Here is an 8,975-nt window from a genome sequence, read left to right on the forward strand (position 1 = left end):
ACAGTATTAGTGGTTTAAAATAACACAGACTTGTTATTTTATGGTCACAGGGGCTACGCATCTCACTGGGCTAAAATCAGCGTTTTCTGGAAATTCTAAGAGAGAATCTTTTTCCAGTTCTTAGAGGCGCCCACACTCCTCGGTTCACAGCCCCTTCCTCTGTCTTCAAAACCAGCAATGTCACATCGCTCTGACCTGTCTTCTGCTATCACAGGTTTTACTCTGACCTCAGCCAGTTCTCCACTTTGTTGGACTCCTGTGATCAGAGGAGGCCCATCTGGATGGTCTCTCCATCTCAAGGTCCCTATCATCAATCATACCTGCAAAGTTTCATCTGTGGTGGAAGATAACATCATCACAGTAGGTTCCTGGGATTAGCACATGGATATCTCTGGGGCCATTATTCTGCCTACTATGCATACTCTTGGCTTATACTTCAAAGAGTTATTTAATATATTCGCTTATGTGAATGGAAAGGAAATAGGATGAAATACGTCACAGATCATGACTCAGAACATTTTAGATTGATATCCACGAGAAAAAAAACAAAAAACAAAACTTGTAATCCTATGATCAGATTACTCCTGAGGAGACACACTTTGAACTATGAGGCTAAAATGGCACATGAGGGTGAAAAAGATACACATATCACTAATAATCAGGAAAAACAAATGAAAACTACAGTTCAACACTATTTTGCCAACTTCTGGGGAAAATAGAAAATACACATTCCTTTGACCTAGCAATTCCTCTTGAGGACTCTCCAGTTCTATAACAGGTGGCCCAACAGCTAGGACTCCAGTTAGGACTCCACACTTTCACTCCCGAACGCCTGATTTCAATCCCTGGTTGGGGAACTAAGATCCTGCAAGCTGCAAACACAACCAAAATACATAAAATACAACAGGGCTTCCCTAGTAGCTCAGTGGTAAAGAATCTGCCCGTCAGTGCAGGGGATGCAGGTTCCACTCCCAGACCCCACATGCCGCAGGACAGCTAAGCCCACACGCCACCATTACTGAGCCCACACCCTAGAGCCTGGGAACCACAACTTCTGGAAGTGCACCCCTAGAACCTGCACTCCATGACCAAAGAAACCACTGCAATGAGAATTAGAGCAACTAGGGAGCAGCCCCCGCTCGCCACAACTAGAGAAAAGCCCACATAGCAGTGAAGACCCAGCACAACCAAAAGTAATTGATCTTTAATAAAATGAAAAGTTCCATAACAACAAGAGCCCCAGGATGTAAAGAGATACGTCTAAGGATATTAACTGCAGCATTGTTTCAGTGGGGAAAAAGCTTAAAAACAAGTGACTATTAGGAGTGGAAGATTTGAACAATCTGAGGTTTACCCGTGTCGTGACTATTGTGTAAGACAGAGAGTGATGTAGGAAGACACAGAGTCCTGCTCCTTCCCCAGCTTCCATCCGGGTGAGGAGGATACAGCCAGCCAGTCTTGACATACACTGTCAGCATCAATAGAAGAAAACACTTATCACACACCCCTGAGCTTGTGCCCCAGGCTGATTTGCAGGGGTTAATAGCCCCCTGTTGCTCTGGCTAAGCCACGAGAAAATCACCATGGGAAAAGAATAAAAGCAAAATATAGAAATACAGCATAACCCAAATAAAAGTATATCAGGTTGATCAGTCAATCTTCATGCCATGCTAAGCTAAGGAAAAACATAGTGTGGACCTTGGAACGCCAGGTCAGTGCAAATTCAGAACGCTGCTTGTGCACACACCAAGATGTTTTTCCAAGGCATATGCAGGTCTATGACCTTCAGCTAGGTGATACCCCTTGTAGAAGAAAATAACAAAAATAGTTTAAAGTAATCAATAAAATGGGAGATGTGACTGAGGGCACAGAAGGCTGATGTCATCGTAACACAACAGATACTTTCTGCTTGCCAAGACACTAAATAAAAGTGATGTGGCTCCGAGGAACAGGGCTCTTGATCCAAGAAGTCTTGAGTCTCCCGGTCCCATCTTTAAAACTTTTATTCTGTCTCTAGTTTCTTTTCCCCAAACTGTGCATCGACCACTTTCAATCTCTACCTGCTCTGCTGGCCACAGCAAGTGGTGCCCAACATGGGGCTCAAAAGTGAAGGATCGCCAAGAGCTAAACTGAGGTTGAAATATCAAGCAAAACGGAAGCTAAAATATCAAGGGAAACTGAAGCTGAAATATTGGCGCACGGTTCTGAAGATGAGTCGGGTAAGGCCTCTAAAAATCCCCCTCTGCGGTAAGTAATACTCTCTCAGGCACTGAAACTGGGGTTAAGCATGGGAAATTCAGATAGCTCGGAACAATACTGGCCATATATATGGGTCTTAAGGCAGGTTCTAAAAGCGAGGGGAACAAAAATAAATGAGGGCCGGCTATTGGAGCTTTTACAAACCATCGAGAAACATTGCTCGTGGTTCCCTTCTCTTGGTACTTAGATTTAGGAACATGGGAGAAGGTAGATAGTGAATCAGAGAAACTCCTTTGCAAAGGAGTGCCCTTGCCTGTATCTATCTGGTCAACTTGGGCACTGATAAAATCCATTTTAGAACCTCTTCAGACCCCAGAAAGCTCAAAAGGAACAAGGATGAACCTGAAACCCCATCAAAGGGAGGGCCTGAATATGCAGAGGTGGAGGGGGTAGAAAAAAACACAGGAGGCTGTAAAAGTTGCAGTTCCTTCTGTGCCTTTGCTTAGGGAAGACGATTTCCTCTGCTTCCTTTTCCTCCTTCTCCTGTCTTAACTGCTGGAGCGGCTCAGGCTTCTCCTTCCTTAAGACAGCCAGCAGTTCTGTCAACCCTTCAGAAAGGTATTTGTCAGACTCGACTTGGACTTGGAGGCTATGACTATGCCATTTCCAGTGACAATACATGAACGGAGAGCTCCTGGGACAGATCCTAATAATCCTAATGGGGTGTATGAGGCTGTACACAAACAGATCCCCTTCAAAACACTAAAGGAACTTAAGCAAGCTGTTTGAATTGTGGAGTAAATTCTCCTTTTACCTTGGGAATAGAGCAGGGACGACCTGAGGGTTCCCATTTGATTATGGTGGCTCATGACCAAGCCAGGCAAATCTCCATTTCTTTAGATCAACTGATAGACAGTGGAGATTGAGGGAGAACTCAGGATCAAGTCCTTATGGAAGATGAGGCTACAGAACAAGTGAGGTGACACTACACAAGAGCCTGGGAGAAAATAGAGGTTAAAGGACAGGCTTTCTTTATTTTAAAAGAAGACCTCACCTCCCCAGAGAGACAATCCCTGCTGGGACAACATCTCCTCAGCCAGGCTACCCCTGTCATCAGAGCCAATTTGAACATTCTCTAGTTTAATTTTTAACTATGAAACTATGACTACAAAAAAGAGAGATGACATTTTGACACTGAATGCCCATGATATTCTTTAGACTCCGGAGAAAACTAGTTAAAATAAAATCTTTTTTGAAATTACAAAACCTGTTCTTGCACGCGCAATTAAGAAAAAGTTGGCTCGTTAAAATGCTTTTTTGGAGCTCCAATTCTGCTTGAGAAACAAAAACAGGCCTGGGAAAAAACCTGAAGTTAACTCTTATCATGTCCTTAGGACACACAGCCCACTCTATCTGGGCCTCCAGCCATGAACAAATTGGTAGAACTCAAACCAAGAAACAAAAAAGAAGGGGCAAAGTGACATTTTAAATTTCAAGTGGAAAACTATGAGCTCTCTCTCTGTCTAAATTTATCTGTGTCTCAGTGTGTGTCTTTGTTTTTTGGATAATATGAGGTTAATTTATAAATGAACTCTTTAAATTCAGGTTCATGTGAAATGAAAAATATTAAATATTAAATATCTACATTAATGTTTGAATATTTTTCATTTCACATGTTTGTTTGCTAATCTACTTAAGACACGTCTTAAGTCATCAACATTGTGTAATACTTTTATCATGCCTAGGTTTAAGGTAAACTAAATTTCTCAACAAAGAAAGCAACAGTTTATATATATAAATATATATAAATGAGATGAAAACTTTTAGATAAACTCTATTAAAAATAATTATAGTTTAGAAATGTCTATCCAAAATAATCTCTGAAGACTGGAGTAACTTAAATTTCTAGGGTTGTACTAAACTAAATGATGATAAAAGTTTATTAAATAGCTAGGTCATTTCCAAATAAAATAAGGTTTTGAAACATTAATTGCTGAACACTAACTTCCTTTTACAGAGAAACTAGAGATTTTGGACTACTAATAAATATGTTTGGTGCCACCTGAGATGTTCCCTATATAAAAAAAAAGTTTAAAAAAAATTAAAACTGATATTTATGTTCACCAATCTATAAAATGCTAATATACAAGATGGTTCATGTTTGCTTAAGGAAAATAAGGTTTATGTTTTTAATAATAAAAAAAGATATGAGAAATAAAATTACAGTCTATTAAAAAAAAGGAAATAAATCTAAACTTACAGGTAGCTATTAACCCCTGCACTGATCTATTCCCCAAAGCACACTACACATTCACAATGTTTTATAAACTCTATGTTAAGGATTGAATTGTGCCCCACTCCAAGAAAGATATGCCTAACCCCGGTACCTGCGAATATGACCTTGTTTGGAAACAGGATTTTTGCAGATGTATTCAAGACATTTTGCAGATGTATTCAAGAGGAGGCCTAGGGTGGGTCCTTATCAGAGGAGGAGATGAGGACACAGACACACAGGGAGGCAGGGACACAGGGACTACGCCACATGGTGCCAGGGCTGTATCTGCAAATGGAGGGACCCCAAAGATGCCAGCAATACCAGTAGCCAAGACAAGAGCCTGGAATGGAGTCTCCCCTGGAAGCTCCAGAGAGCACAGTCCTGTCAGCACCTTGATTTCAGGCTTCCAGAACCGTGAGAAACTACATTTCTGTTCATTTTAGGCACCTAGTTGATATTTTGTTATAGCAGCTTCAGGAAATCCATACACTCTGTAATTATCTTATAAATAGCACAGGAATGCTACATTAGTGATTACTCGGTCTTATAAGACTTAGTTTTTAATCAGTCTTATAAGATTTAGTTTATAAGACTTAGTTTATTCAAAGTAAGTACTCAAAATGTACCACAGGCTTCCCTGGTGGTCCAGTGGTTAAGAATCCACCTGCCAATGTGCAGGGGACACAGGTTCGATCGCTGACCCAGAAAGATCCCACATGCTGTGGGGCAACTAAGCCCGTGCGCCACAACTGCTGAGCTCACGCTCCAAAACAAGAGAAGTCATCACAGGGGGAAACCTGACCACCTCAATGAAGGGTAGCCCCTGCTCTGTGCAACTAGAGAAAGCCTGCGTGCTGCAACAAAGACTCAGCACAGCCAAAAATAACTAAATAAATAAAACTTTTAAAAAGTACTACAATTTTTAAAACCAAAAAAAAGTACTGAAATTTTAAATATATATACTGTTAAATATATGCTGGAATTTTTCATATGCATTTTAAAAATTATATACCTATATATCCACATGTGTAAATGTATAGATATAGATGGGGCTTCCCAGGTGGCACTAGTGGTAAAGAACCTGCCTGCCAATGCAGGAGATACAAGAAATGCAGGTTTGATCCCTGGGTCAGGAAGATACCCTGCAGGAGGGTATGGTACCCCACTCCAGTATTCCTGCTTGGGGAATCCCATGGACAGGCGAGCCTGGCAGGCTATGGTCTGTAGGATCACAAAGAGTCAACACGACTAAAGCAGCTTAGCATGCACGCGTGCATAGATATAGATACTGTATAGATACAATACTATATGTGTGTGTGTGTGTGTATGCATATATACAATTGACCCTTGAACAAAGTGGAGATTCGGGTCACCCACCCTCTATGAAATAGAAAATCCTAAGTGTAACTTACATAATCCTCCATTTCCATGGTTCCTCCGTATCTGTGGATTCATGTAAGCACTGCTTAATGTTTGCTGTACAACAAAGTGGTCCAGTTATACATATACCCATACACCTTCTCATATTCTCTTCCATTCTGGTTTATCACAGGATATTGAATATAGTTCCCAGGGCTATACAGTAGGACCCTGTTGTTTATCTATTTTACATGTAATAGTTTGTATCTGCTAATTCCCAAACTCCCAAGCTGTTCCCCCCACCCCCTCCCCCTTGGCAACCCCAAGTCTGTTCCCTATGTCTGAGTCTGTTTCTGTTTCGTAGATAAATTCATGTGGGTCATATTTTAGATTCCACATATAAGTGATAACACATGGTTGCAGCTTTTACTATTGAAAAAAATTGTGTATAGACGTATCTATGCAGCTCAAACCCGTGTTGTTCACGGCCAACTGTATATAATAGATACTAGATATCTGCCTATATCTAGAGCTAGGTATAAATACTTAGAGATCTAGAGAGAGAGAAATAGGTGGATGTGAATGGATGGATAGATGGATAAAATAGATGGACAGATAGATCAGATAGATAAAATGGACAGATAGATAGATAGGCCTAAAATGTCCCAGGCCTGTCTCAGCTCCTGAGAAGCTCTGTTATGTCCTTCTATATACTTCTGTTTTCTTTCAGCATTTTCTATCCTCCTTCCTCAGACTACACCCTCCTAAAGTGACATGGGACACAAAATAAAAGCCTCCTTCACAGACAGGGCTCTGTCCTACTGTGGACTGCCAAAAGGCAGCTTTTAAAGTTCTCCTTGCTAGAAAGAAACCACCGTTATTCCTGGCACAAGAGGCCCCTTTGCCGTCCTGTGGAGACCCTGACTTTACACAGAAATACCATCAAGGGTGAGCCCCTCCCGTTCTCTCTGAGCTGGTCTCCTCCAGCCTCTTGTCTGCTGGCTGCCCTGACAGCACTAAGTGGGCCTCCACCTCAGCGCCTCCACCTTCAACGCCCTCCCCAGGAATTCTCTTCCCACAAACATCTCTGTGGTTCCTTCCCTTACCTTCTTCGGCTTCCTCTCAAATGTCGCTGTCTTACGGGAGGCCTGTCAGTCACCCTGCCTCACTGCTACCCCCTTTTTCTGGCATCCATATCTTCTTTAACTGCTCATATGTATCTAGAGGTAAATATAAATACCTAGAGATCTAAATATACATACTGAGAGATCTAAGTCTCTCTCTCTCTCTCTCTCTCTCTCTCTCTCTCTATCTATCTATCTATTGGGCAATCCTGGTGGCTCAGTGGTAAAGAATCTGCTTGTCAATGCAGGAAACACGGGTTCTGTCCCTGATCCAAGAAGATCCCGTGTGCCAAGGAGCAACTGAGCCTGTGCACCGGAACTACTGAAGCCCTCATGCTGTAGAACCCATGCTCTGCAACCAGAGAAGCCACTGCAATGAGAAGCCGGTGCCCTGCAACGAAGAGTAGCCACAGCTTGCTACAACCAGAGAACAACTGGCACAGCAACAAAGACTCAGCACAGCCAAAAATAAATAAATAAGCAAAATTTGTGTTTCCTTAAAAAAATATATATGTAATAATATACACATATAGAGAGAAACAGATGAATGGATGGATGGATGGATAGACAGACATTAATAGATAGATATTATATTTCACTCCAGCAATGATCACATCACATGTCTCACTACTTGACATATAGTTTCTCACATGTCCTGTTTCTACCTTCTAGGATGAAAACTCCATGAACCCCAGATCATTTGGGTCTGTATTGTTCACTGCTCCAGTCCTCAGGGAGTGCCTGATCCCTCGTGGTGCTCAATAAATATCAGCTGAATGAATGAATGAATCTGGGTATTTGCTTATCACTGTCTTAGACTCACTGAATGAGAGGTTGTGGGAACTTCCCTGGTGGTCCAGTGGTTAAGATTCTGCACTTCCACTGCAGGGGTTGCAGGTTCCATCCCTGGTCAGGGAACTAAGATTCTGCATGCCTCAGTGTGGCAAAAAAAAAAAAAAAAAAGTGATAAATGAGAGGTTCTTAATTCAAACATGCCAAGGTACACAAGCAGATCATTCAGTGAGTAGTGCAGGCTTGGTGTCAGAAGACAAGTGACCCCAGGCCTCAAGTCTGAGACATGATGGGGAATGGCAGGATCCGAGACAAATGTCAACGTCCACTGCATCCGTGGAGAGCAGGGGTATTTACCTCCAATTGGTGAGGCCATACAGGAAATCAGGCCCAATGCCTTCCTATCTTGATGTTCAAAAGAAACCAGCTATCTGGATTTATATGTGAACAGTCCTCACATTTTGTATTAGTTATCTACCACGGCAGAGCAAATTACCCCAGAAGTTAATAGCTTGAAGCAACAATGCACAGTACTATCTCACACAGTTTCCAGGAATTCAGGCGTGGTTTCACTGAGGGGTTCTGATCTAGGGCTCAAGAAATTGCAGGTAAGATATAGCCCTGACTGGGGTTGAAAGATCCATTCCCCTGATGGCTCCCTTACAGGCCAGCAAGTTCCGACTGGCTCTTGCAGGGACGCTCAACTCCTTGTCACATGTATCTGTCCACAGCGCTATTGTTTAGTCACGAAGTCGTGTCTGACTCTTTGTGATCCCCACGGACTATAGCCCGTCAGGCTCTGCTGTTCATGGGACTTCCAAAGCAAGAAACTGGAGTGGGTTGCCATTTCCTTCTCTAGGGGATCTTCTTCACCCAAGGATCAAACCCACCTATCCTGTGCCTCCAGTATTGGCAGGTGGACTCTTGACCACTGAGCCACCATGAGAAGCCACCTATGGGAAGCCCCCATAGGGTCATGCGTGTCTCCAGATGTGGCAACTGTCTTCCTCCAGAGTGAGTGTCCCCAGAAAGCAAGGTGGAAGCCACAGAGCCTCAGTGACTTAAGTCAGCTTACACTGTCCATTGTGACACCCTGCATTGTTTAGAAGTGAGTCACTAAGTTCAGCTAGAAGTGAGTCACTAAGCCGGGCCCAAACTCCAGGAAAGGAGAATTAGTTTAAGCTTTTGAAAGGAGGAGTATCAAAGGACTGTGGACTTATTTTAAA

At 42.5% G+C, this 8,975-nt stretch overlaps 1 non-coding gene across 1 annotated transcript; it reads left to right on the forward strand.

Moving 5' to 3' along the window:
• TRNAG-UCC lies at nt 7,803-7,875 on the forward strand. Its single transcript has one exon. It is a non-coding gene; the product is annotated as a tRNA-Gly (tRNA).

This window comes from Capra hircus, chromosome 17 (genome assembly GCF_001704415.2).
Source record: "Capra hircus breed San Clemente chromosome 17, ASM170441v1, whole genome shotgun sequence".
Taxonomy (NCBI): domain Eukaryota; kingdom Metazoa; phylum Chordata; class Mammalia; order Artiodactyla; family Bovidae; genus Capra; species Capra hircus.